Raw genomic sequence first — 11137 nt, 5'->3', positions numbered from 1 at the left:
TACTCTATGTTTTGACAGTATAATATTCGCCCATGCAGTGTGCGGCCAGTAATGACAAGTGCAAGGGGGCCCCCCGCTCTAAAGTACCCCGGGCCCCCCAAAGGCTTAATCTGCCACTGGTGCAACTTAAATGTAGAGATTGTTTTGGTAATAGTGTGTGAGGCCATGCGGATGCATGCTTTACAAACATAGCTGTAGGCCTATAATTTGTACAGCAATGTCCTAAATTTAAAATAGTAAGGAGTGCTTAAGCCACAACAATGTCATAACCCTTAAATAGCACAGGCTAATTGTGAGGTTAGAGGACAGTCCCCCAAAAACAAAGTACCAATTGGGATACAGCATACATTCATTGATGAAGGAGTAATTGAATTAATGTTATTTACTATGTACAGTATGTGTGTGTTAACATATTTTTTTTTAGTACTGTGTTTACAGCAGACCCATCTTCAATGTAGTTTCTAAATGTATGTGGCCTTCACACATAACTCTGAACTTTTTATTATGTACAAATACAACAAACATTTGTGTATGTTATATATTAATTTTTTGTTTTATCCCTTCATTACAGACACTGAACAGCAGCAGGAGGAGGTGGCAGCCCTCATGCGGGAAATCATGCTGACCCTGGTGTACCTCCAGCTCCTTTTTGGACTTCTGGAGGCCCGCCTTTAATTTTTTATTTATCCCCCCCCCCCTTTTTATTTTTGTATCCAATAAAAGTTTGATTACAGTTCGAAATTGCCTGTGTTTTTAATAATAAATATGTTAGAGGGCGTGTAAGGGTAGGTACATACAGATGTGTACTGTAAGTTATACTTGTAATTTGAGGTGAGGGGTAATGATTGATGTGTGAATGTGTGTGTTTTTGAGTAAAATAACACATAGTGAAAATGCATGAATGTTTAATGTTGTTCGATTAAAACATCACACATAACATCAGGGTAGGTATACATGTTACACATTTTGGACAAAGTAATTACGTACATAATTTAGTACATATACAGAAACACCAACATAACTTGATTTAAAAGTAACAGCAATATGGGGACACATAGATAGTGATTAAAATGCCACATTAGAACATAACAAATATACATGTAACTAGGTGATTCATCGCGCCCTACGGGCGCTCTTCACACCGTCGTAAGGGGCTGCGCCCCCTTAATTTTTGAACATTTGTATATGAAAAAGATGGTTAGAATTGTATGAAAGATGGCCTGTATTGCAACTTGAGTTATAGGTGAAATGTGTTAAATAGAGAGCATATGATGTGGAAGGGGGTGTGTATTGTTTTGTTTAATTAAAAAGCGGTTACAGAGTAAGATGTACATTGATAGTGTGGATGGTACAGTGACATTTGTGGGTGTGGGGGGGGGGGCTGTGTGTGCGTTTTGTTTAGGTGTGTGTGTGCAATAGTATAGTAGGGTGTTTCTGAGTCAGCGGCTCCCCACTGGCGGAGGTCACGACACAGGAAAACAGGAGGCTGGGTAGTGATAGGGGTGTGTGGGCATAAGGGGGACTAAAGAGGAGGGTGGGAGATACTGTGCAGCTTCTGCCAGTGGGTGAGGGTCCAGCGTGGCAGTACAGGATGGTGGCCCTGAGTCAGTGTCTCCTCCTACTGGGTGGGAGTTCGGGTGCATGAGAGCAGGAGGCTGGGCTATGAGGCATGATAGGGGCATGTGGGCAAAACAGCGTCAGCGACTCCCCAGTGGTGGAAGTTACAGTTCAGGAAAGCAGGAAGCTGGGTAGTGATAGGGGTGTGTGAGTATATGGGGGACTAAAGAGGGGCTTAGGGGTGCTGCCGTGGGTGGATGCCGTGAATTGCGGGGGGTGGGGGGGGTACCGCGAATTGTGGGAGGGGGGGGGGCCCGGGGGGTTGCAGTGAATCGCGGGAGGGTGGGTCGCGGGGGCGGGGGGTTGCCGCAATGACAGGAGGGGGGGTCAGGGGTGGGGAATCGCGGTAGGGGGGTCGTGGGGGGCACCGTGAACAGCGGGAGGGGAGGCCCGGGGGGTTGGCGCGAATCGTGGGAGGGGGGGTCGCGGGGTGCCGCAATCGCAGGAGGGGGGTGTCACGGGGTGGGGCCGCGAATCGCGGGAGTGCCCGGGGGTGCCGCGAATTGCGGGGGGTGTGCTGCAAATCGCGGGAGGGGGGTCGTGGGGGGTGCCGCGAATCGCCACAAGAAAAAATCAACACAGAAAGTTCAACACATGTAAATGTTGACATAAGTGTGGCACTTCATCGGTGTCCATGTCGACACATGAGAATGAATATGAAAACATTAAAAAAAAGAAAAATAAATCTTCAAAAACTCATGTCAACCTTTTTCATTGTCGACCATAGCCGTGCCAGTGTTTTGCATGTGCCATTTAATCCTGGGGTTGCCGTGAATCGCGCGCGGGGGTGGGGGGGAGGGAGGAGGTGAGGGGTGTCCGCGAATCACGGGAGGAGGGGTCGTGGGTGGATGCCGTGAATTGCGGGAGGGGGGGTCGCGGGGTGGGGGTGTGGGTGCCGCGAATTGTGGGAGGGGGGTGGCGGGGGGGTTGCAGTGAATCGCGGGAGGGTGGGTCGCGGGGGGTTGCCGCAATGACAGGAGGGGGGGTCAGGGGTGGGGAATCGCGCTAGGGGGGTCGTGGGGGGCACCGTGAACCGCGGGAGGGGGGGGCCGGGGGTTTGGCGCGAATCTTGGGAGGGGGGGTCGCGGGGTGCCGCGAATCGCAGGAGGGGGGGGTGTCACGGGGTGGGGCCGCGAATCGCGGGAGTGCCCGGGGGTGCCATGAATTGTGGGGGGTGTGCTGCAAATCGTGGGAGGGGGGTCGTGGGGGGTGCCGCGAATTGCCACAAGAAAAAATCAACACAGAAAGGTCAACACATGTAAATGTTGACATAAGTGTGTCACTTCATTGGTGTCCATGTCGACACATGAGAATGAATATGAAAACATTGAAAAAGTGAAAAATAAATCTTGTCAACCTTTTTCATTGTCGACCATAGCCATGTCAGTGTTTTGCATGTGCCATTTAATCGTGGGGATGCCGTGAATGGGGGGGGGGGGGGAGGGAGGTGCATACCTCCCAACATGACCCTCTCGAGGAGGGACACATTGCTCTGTTTCTGGACTTTCTTCTTAATTTATGGATTACCATCACCTGTGCTTAAACACCTTTCTTATTAATTACCCTGTTTAAACCAGGTGATGACAATCATAAATTAAGATGGAAGTCCACAACCCAGCGTTACAGCTCCAGACACACTTTGAGTGACAGATGTAGCCAAATATATAAGAGATGTGGGTTAAAATGTAGTTTTATTAGGTCTTTATTAAGGTAGACAATTGAGTTAATAGAAAACAATAAGTGAATAACAAATAGATTAATTAATCAATTGTCAGATTAGTAGTTGAGAGGCAAGATTTGCAGGTCCATATATGTGAAGGGTATGCCAGCGTGCACGGACGTACGCTCACTCTCACGAGCGGTGACATAAGCTGAGTTTTCCATTGAAAACAATAGGGACCCGTCCGTGCAAACTGGCGTACGCTCAGATCTCCGCAAGAAGTCGGTGGGGAGACGGAGGAAAGACGGCCGTAGACGGCGCCGTACGCTCAGTTGTACGCCTGTTGTCGGAGTGCAAGGGCTGGCCCGTCCGCGTACGTTGCCGTACGCTCATTTGTACGCCACTCCCCTTTTACGGTATTTCTGGCCGTACGTAAGCGGCTGATTTGTGGGTGGACTTAACCCTAACGGCCGCGTACGGCTAGCGTGCGGTAATGGCGAACGTACGCACGTTTGGCCGCTCCGAGCAGAATAATGCCCTTAATGTGCTCTCACAATAGCGATACATCTGCAAAATGACATCTGATGCAGAACGATCAGATCATCAGGTCACACTAATACTCTATAAACACTGATCACTGCCATAGAAAATGTCTCACCAGAGTGTCACTTTGTAAGAGCAGGAAATAGGCATTCCTGTGATACATAACTGCCTACCCTCCTGCATTCTGCAGGAGACTCCCTGAAATAGCAGCAATCTCCCTCTCTCCCTCATTAGTCTAGCAATCTCCCTCATGTCACCTAGCCAACATTACACTGTTACATCATAGTTGCCTCCCCTCCTGCATTCTGCAGGAGTCTCCCTAAAATAGCAGCAATCTCCCTCTCTCCCTCATTAGTCTAGCAATCTCCATCATTTCACCTAGCCCACATTACACTGTTACATCATAGTTACCTCCCCTCCTGCATTCTGCAGGAGTCTCCCTAAAATAGCAGCAATCTCCCTCTCTCCCTCATTAGTCTAGCAATCTCCATCATTTCACCTAGCCCACATTACATTTTTGGGGAAAAAAGGAATGAGAAATATTGAATCATCAGCGCCATTTCCCAGCACTTTACCAAGTATAGTAGCTCTTACTAACTGCTTTGGGGCTCATCTACATTTGGATATAAGTCATTTTACAAGATTCCTCTCAGATGTAGCGGTACACACCCACGCTTCTAGGTGCCACGTTCACAATCTCTTTTCACAATCTCTCCATATATGGAACTAGACACGCCCATTGGGTGGAGCATGACATGCCCCCTCAATGGGGCGCTGTGCTTCCAACTATAATCTCCCTGAAACTATTTTAAAAAGTAGGCAAGTATGGTGTGATGAAAAACGTAATGGCTGCATAGTCATGGAGGAGATTAAACATGATAGCTGGGTGTGACCTTAGAGGTCATGTGACATGGAGAGCCTATGGCTGCCTTGAATTTGGGTTGTTGGCTCTAATCATCACTCTGGGAGAAGGAGGAGTCTTCCTCTTCTTCCAGAAAATTTTCTGAGTGAGTACACGCTTTTTTGCTCTGCAAGTTAGGCCCAGTTAGCTTATATTTTACCCCTTAGTTTGGTGCCCCCTTTAGTTAGGAATATGTCCCGCTCTGCCCCCAGCCGCTCAGGGCGTACTGTTAGGCCGCCCGCCCGCTTTGCGGAGGCCTTGGGATCCGGGAGGGGGGCTGTGTCCTCACCTGAGGCAGACAACCCTGCTTTGGGTGCTGCTCGTGGCTCCGGTGGAGGGCGTAGGCGCAGTGCGGCTAATGCTGCTGTCCCTGCGCTCCCTGACTTGGAGCTGGCGGCGGCTAGTGAGCAGAGGGCGTCGCGCGGCGGGCGTGTCGGTTCAGCAAGCGCCCGCCGCGGCCTTGCGTTAGTGGAGAGCAGCTTCCCCCAGGCGTTCCAGGCGTCCGGGCGTGGTAGGGGACGCCAAATCGCCTCAGCCGGGCGCTCGGGGAGAGGCCGCGCGACGGGGCCTGCAGCGCGGCGGGTGCCCGGTGGTGACGGCATCCCGCTGCGCGTGCAGCCGGCCAGACGCGGCAGAGCAGCATCACGCGGTGGGCGCAGGTCTGTTGACGGCGCCCGCCGCGCTGCTCGCGGGACGGGGGGCTCAGCAGGCAACGGGGACAGGATCACCGCTGCTGAAGCTAGCGTGATGGCTAGCCCAGAGCGGCGGCCATTACGCGGCTCAGCGCGAGCCCACAACATGGCGCCCGGGCCTAGTCGCCCAAGAAGCCGCAGGGGGGTTACAGGACACAATGACACAGGGCCAGAGGGAGGATCAGGGGATTCAGAAGGGGGCATTTCTCCTTCCCCTGATCCTGAGACTCCCATGTACGGCTACAGGCCTTCATGGGAGAGGCAGAGTCAGGACGAAGAAGAGGGGGCGCAGGCTCCTCCTGGATCGAGGGGTAGAAATAGCACCAGGGGTAGTAGGTTACCCAGGAGTGTCAGCAGGGACAGGGATCCCACAGGGGGGTCAGGCAATGCACGCAGGCCTTCCCCTGCAGCATTTGATCCGGCTTTGTTATCAGCAGCCTTGTCATCAATGGCTGGGGCTCTGGCTCCTTTGATAGAGGAGGGCCCTGAGGAGGCCGGTTCTTCAAGGTCTGCCAATCGCAGATCTTCTGCTAGGGGGCAAGCTATCCCTGGTTGTGCAGAGTTTGTCAGGGCTTTTAGAAATATCAGCCCCTCAGAGCACGGTGCCCGGCCTAGGTCTTCTCGCAGACAGGATGCTAACATTGCTTCTAGTGGTCGCAGGTCTGGCCGGAGCAGGGCAAGAAGGCCCGCCAGGCCTTTGTCTGTTGTTTCCTCAGATCCTGACGAGAGAGAGGCTGACCCGGTGGACGAAGTAGAGGCTGAGTTGGAGGATGACACAGATGACGACACCTGGGCGGCACAGCCCGAGTCTACAGGTGAGGAAAATACAGATGAGGGGTCTGGGTCAGTGGCGTATTCATCCACAGTGGGCTCTGGCTCTAGTCGTTTTTCCTCTTCCTCCTCCTCTTCATCTGCGGGTGGGTCTGAGGTAGGCAGTGCTAAGAAGGCGCGCAAGCAGGCTGCCAAATATGCTAAAAAGGAGGCGGGTCGCCAGGCGCTCAGTCGCAAGCGTAAGCGGGCAGCATCAATTTCTAAGAGGGAGCGCAAGCGCCGCAACCTGCCCGGGGTCGTGCACTGCGACTACACTGCTGTGCTTAGGGGTCTTAGGGAAAGCTGTAGGTCAAAAATTCAGAAAGGGGAATTTGTGGACTTGTTCAGTCTAACTGATGAGTCCAAAAAAGCCTACAAAGCTGCTAAGGCAAAGGGAGGCATAGGAGCGGAGGCTTTCCGCTCTTATGATAATTGGCTGGCGGGATTCTGTGTTTTCTCCGCATGTTATCTGGAGGATAGGCCAAGGGAACATATGAACATCATTCGATACATTCACATGGTCCACGAGATGAGACGCACATATGGTGGGGTAGCGTGGAGGACATATGATGAGCAGTTCCGCCGCAAGCAGGACTGCTTACACGTCATAGATTTTGGGTGTAAGGACGTTGAAGTCTGGATGGCCCTCACCAGGACTCCTGTGGAGGCGGTGGAGAGCACGCGAGCTATTGTCGCTGCAACCCCTGCCACAGCGGTGACTCAGCGTACCACAGGGAGTGACACAGCCGGGCCAAAGCGTTTCCCCACAGGCGGGAGGTCCTTTACACCAGGTGCTGCCAAAGGAAAAGGCTATGGCTTTAACAACTCTTTCTGCAATCAGGGGCAGCGGTGCCGATACAAGCATGTCTGCATCAACTGTTCAGGGAATCATCCGGCATTTAACTGCTTTCGGGGGGGCCGCCCCTCTCGAGGGGCGGTTGCCTCGGCAGCACCAAGGCCTTCCACGTCAGGCAACCCTAGATAGAGCCTTTACTCCGGTAAAGGTGGAAGCCATGTCACCATGGCTCCGCCGATACCCTGACAAGGAGTCTGCTGTTTTTCTGTTACAAGGTTTTTCTGAAGGTTTTCACCTCCCTATACAGAGCGATGTGGTTGGGGGGAAGTTTAGAAATCTTCAGTCTGCTCGCGCCTTGTCCTCAGTTTTAAGGGACAAGGTTGGCACCGAGCTGCGTTTAGGTCGCATGGCCGGGCCCTTCCCTTCTTCTCCCCTCCCCAATCTAATTCTATCCCCCGTTGGGGTAGTGCCAAAGAAAGTTCCTGGTAAGTACCGACTTATCCAGCACCTTTCTTATCCAGCAGGCTCATCGGTTAACGATGCCATCCCGGAGGAATTCTGTTCAGTGACCTATCAGTCGTTTGATGACGCACTAGAGATGGTCCGGGCCAACGGTGCGGGGGCCCTGATGGCGAAGGTCGATATTGAATCGGCATTTCGTCTCATGCCCTTGCATCCCGATGCTTTTAGGTACATGGGCTTCCGCATAGGTGAGGAGTACTTCATCGACAAGTGTTTGCCGATGGGGTGCTCCGTATCCTGTGCCTTTTTCGAGAAGTTCAGTAGCTTTTTGCATTGGTGCGTGGAAGAATCATCAGGGATGAGCGGGATCGCTCACTACCTGGATGATTTCCTTTGCGTTGGCCCTGCCGGTTCCAGAAGCTGCGCTGTATTGCTAGAGACGGTTCGTTCTGTCTTCTCGCAGTTTGGGGTGCCAATTGCGGAAGACAAAACCGAGGGCCCTATGACCTGCCTGTCGTTCCTGGGGATCCAGATAGACACAGTTTCAGGGCATTGCTGTTTACCTCTGGAGAAAGTTACCAAGCTGAAAGGAGTCATTGACGCTTGCTGCAATTCCCGTAAGATTACGTTGCGCCAGGCTCAGTCACTACTAGGCCAGCTTAACTTTGCCTGTAGAGTCATCCCAATGGGTAGGCTGTTCTGTAGGAAGCTAGAGAGAGCAACCTCTGGAGTCGCCAGAGCTCATCACCTGGTGCGATTATCCGCTGAGATCAGGCGCGATCTAGCTGTCTGGGCAACCTTTTTGGAGGACTTCAACGGCATTCGTATCTGGCTGGCCCCCGTGGTTGACAACTGCTCCCTGCAGCTATTTACTGATGCTGCTGGCGCGACGGGGTTTGGATGCTTTTTGGATGGTAGTTGGTGCGCGCAGACATGGCCCTCTTCGTGGTCTGCTAAGGGCCTCACGAAGGACATGTTGCTCCTTGAGCTGTTCCCCATCATGGTGGCAATGGAAATCTGGGGCGCACGGCTTGCTAATCGCAGTGTACTCTTTTGGTGCGACAACTACAGCACAGTGCATGCGATTAACAACCAAAAGGCCAAGTCTCCTTTAGTACTAAGAGTGTTGGCACAGCTATTCCTGCAATGTCTACGTTTTAACATCCTCTTTAGAGCTAGGCATGTCCCGGGCACTCAGAATGGAGTAGCTGACGCGCTTTCACGATTTCAGTGGGAACGCTTTAGGGAGCTGGCGCCTGATGCTGACGTTGTTGGGGTCTCGTGCCCGGTTTATATTTGGCAGGTCATCAGCCCGGACTGGAGGGGCTAGCGGAATTATCGGTAGCGCCGGCTACTCTTAGAACATACCGCCAGGCTTGGTCGGAATGGGAGGCTTTTTCTGGAGGGTCAGCACAGCCAGGTATGCGTGGTAACAAGCTATTCCTATCTTTTGTCTGGGGGCTGTACAAGGCAGGAAAATCCAGAGCTGTCGCAGCACGGTACCTGGCAGGAATATCATTTTTTGCGCAGCTGAAAGGGAAGCATGATTTTACAAGGTGCTTCCTAGTGCGTAGGGCTTTGAAGGGTTGGGCTCGCATTGCTCCTGTAGCTCCCGATTACAGGCGCCCCATTAGCTTCCCTCTTTTGTTAAGCTTGTTGGGTAAAATTAGTTTGTTTGCAGACTCCGAGTTTGAGACTTTACTGTTCAGTTTAGCCTTTTCCATGGCCTTCCATGGGGCTTTTAGAATATTAGAGCTGGTTGCAGCATCGAAAGTTAAGGTTGCTGCGCTGTTATACACAGACATTCGCATAGATGCAGGGTCTCTTTGGTGCAGGATTAGGCGATCCAAAACCGACCAAGCAGCGAGAGGGACGTGGGTGCATATAGCCTCTGTTATACCCAATTCAGCTTGTCCGGTGGCAATGGCCGAGCGTTATGCACTGGTACGACCAGCTGGGGCTGAGTCATGGTTGGCACATTATGATGGGTCTCCCTTGACTAGATATCAATTTACCTGGATGCTCAGGAAATGCTTGGGTAGCCTGGGTTTGTCGCCAGGGGAATTTGGCACCCACTCCTTCAGAATTGGAGCTGCAACATCTGCTGCTAGCGCTGGCCGGTCGGTTAAGGAAATTAAGAGGCTAGGGCGTTGGCGCTCAGCGACATACAGAAAGTATATTAGGCCTCACCTCCTGCCCTAAACTGTCTGTGCATGTATGGTTTCCAGCTGTGTGGTTGTGCTCCTATGTTACCCCTGCCCGATTGTTTCCTACTCGGGGATTAGCCACGCTCTGTTGTTGGGCCAGCGTCCGGAGTTTTCACGCTTTTTTACCTGAACTGACGGACTGAATTCGGCTATTTTTAATTCGGCTAATTCGGCTCCAATTAAGAGTCCCTCAGCAGGTTCAGACGTTTTTTCCTCCGGCCGAGTAATCCCTTGTTTTCCAAACTCCCATCCAAACCCATTCCTCCCTTTGTTTGTGGCTTCCCTTCTGTGTCCAGGAGTGGCTTCAATGGCATTGAAGCATTTCAGCACCAAATTGTGCAGCAACCACCAAATTCCTTTTTTCTTTTGGCAGACCCTTCTAAAATTAGTGAATTAATGTTCCGGAATTCTAGAGGCAGGTTCTAACTGATGTTAAACATCTCCTTCTTTATAGGTGTGGGCTACGATGCATGCAGAGTATGGATAGTAGGGCACTCCTTTGTGCATTGGGCGGCCAGGTTGATAACTACAGGCGAGGGCCCCGCGTGTGATTTTGGTCATTTGGTGAGGTGGATGGGCGTGAGAGGAATGTCCTGGCGCGAGCTAAGGACATTCCTACTGATGAAGGTGAAGTGGTTTGGCTTGCCAGAAATATTGGTGATACACCTTGGTGGTAACGATCTTGGGAAAATGTCCCAATTGCAGTTGCGGGCCCTGATTATTGATGACCTGGCTGCCATTAAGGGTGCTTGGCCTAGATGCACCCTGATCTGGTCCTTTGTGGTCCCCCGGTTGTGTTGGAGAGGTGCGAGAGACTGTAGGGCCATAGATGAGGCCAGGAAGAAATTGAATTCAGCTGTTGCTAAATGGGTGATCGGAGCTGGGGGGGCTGTGGTACCACACGATCGTATAAAGTTTAGGCATCATCAGCTCTTTAGGCCGGACGGGATTCATCTAGTTAAGGGGGGTCTGTATTGGTTCATCGAGGACTTGCTTGCAGTTGTAGGTTCGGTCCTGTAGCAGGTGGCGGGCGGGGGCCTCTGGGCAGAGGCCCCACGTTGGCGGGAAAGAGCGGCAAGTTATTGATTCAAGAGGTTTATCAAGTTATGTTATTGCGTATTGGGTCATGTTGCGGTGCGCTCGCCTCTCATTTGGCTTAGGCCTTCGCTAGATTACCCGACCGGGGATGGCGAACCCACTCGGAGGAGTGGGCAGCCAGTGCTGTGGGTTGAGTGGATACTGCTTTCTATGTTAGACCGATTATGCAGGGGTGTTGGGTGGAGCTTAGTTAAAAGCCGCTCTTTTCTGGGCCACCATTAAAAATACAAAAATAAAATAAAAATAAATTAAAATAAACAAACAAATTAAAAACAAAAATTAGCATAAAAATTCTTTCTAAATAAAATTCAGCTAACAACTGTTCTGCCAAATTCAAGTCTCCGTGTCTTT

The sequence above is a fragment of the Crinia signifera genome, chromosome 8, assembly GCF_055691185.1.
Source record: "Crinia signifera chromosome 8, ASM5569118v1, whole genome shotgun sequence".
NCBI classification, from domain to species: domain Eukaryota; kingdom Metazoa; phylum Chordata; class Amphibia; order Anura; family Myobatrachidae; genus Crinia; species Crinia signifera.
The sequence above is the reverse complement of the archived record's forward strand: the minus strand, read 5'-3'. Positions refer to the sequence as shown.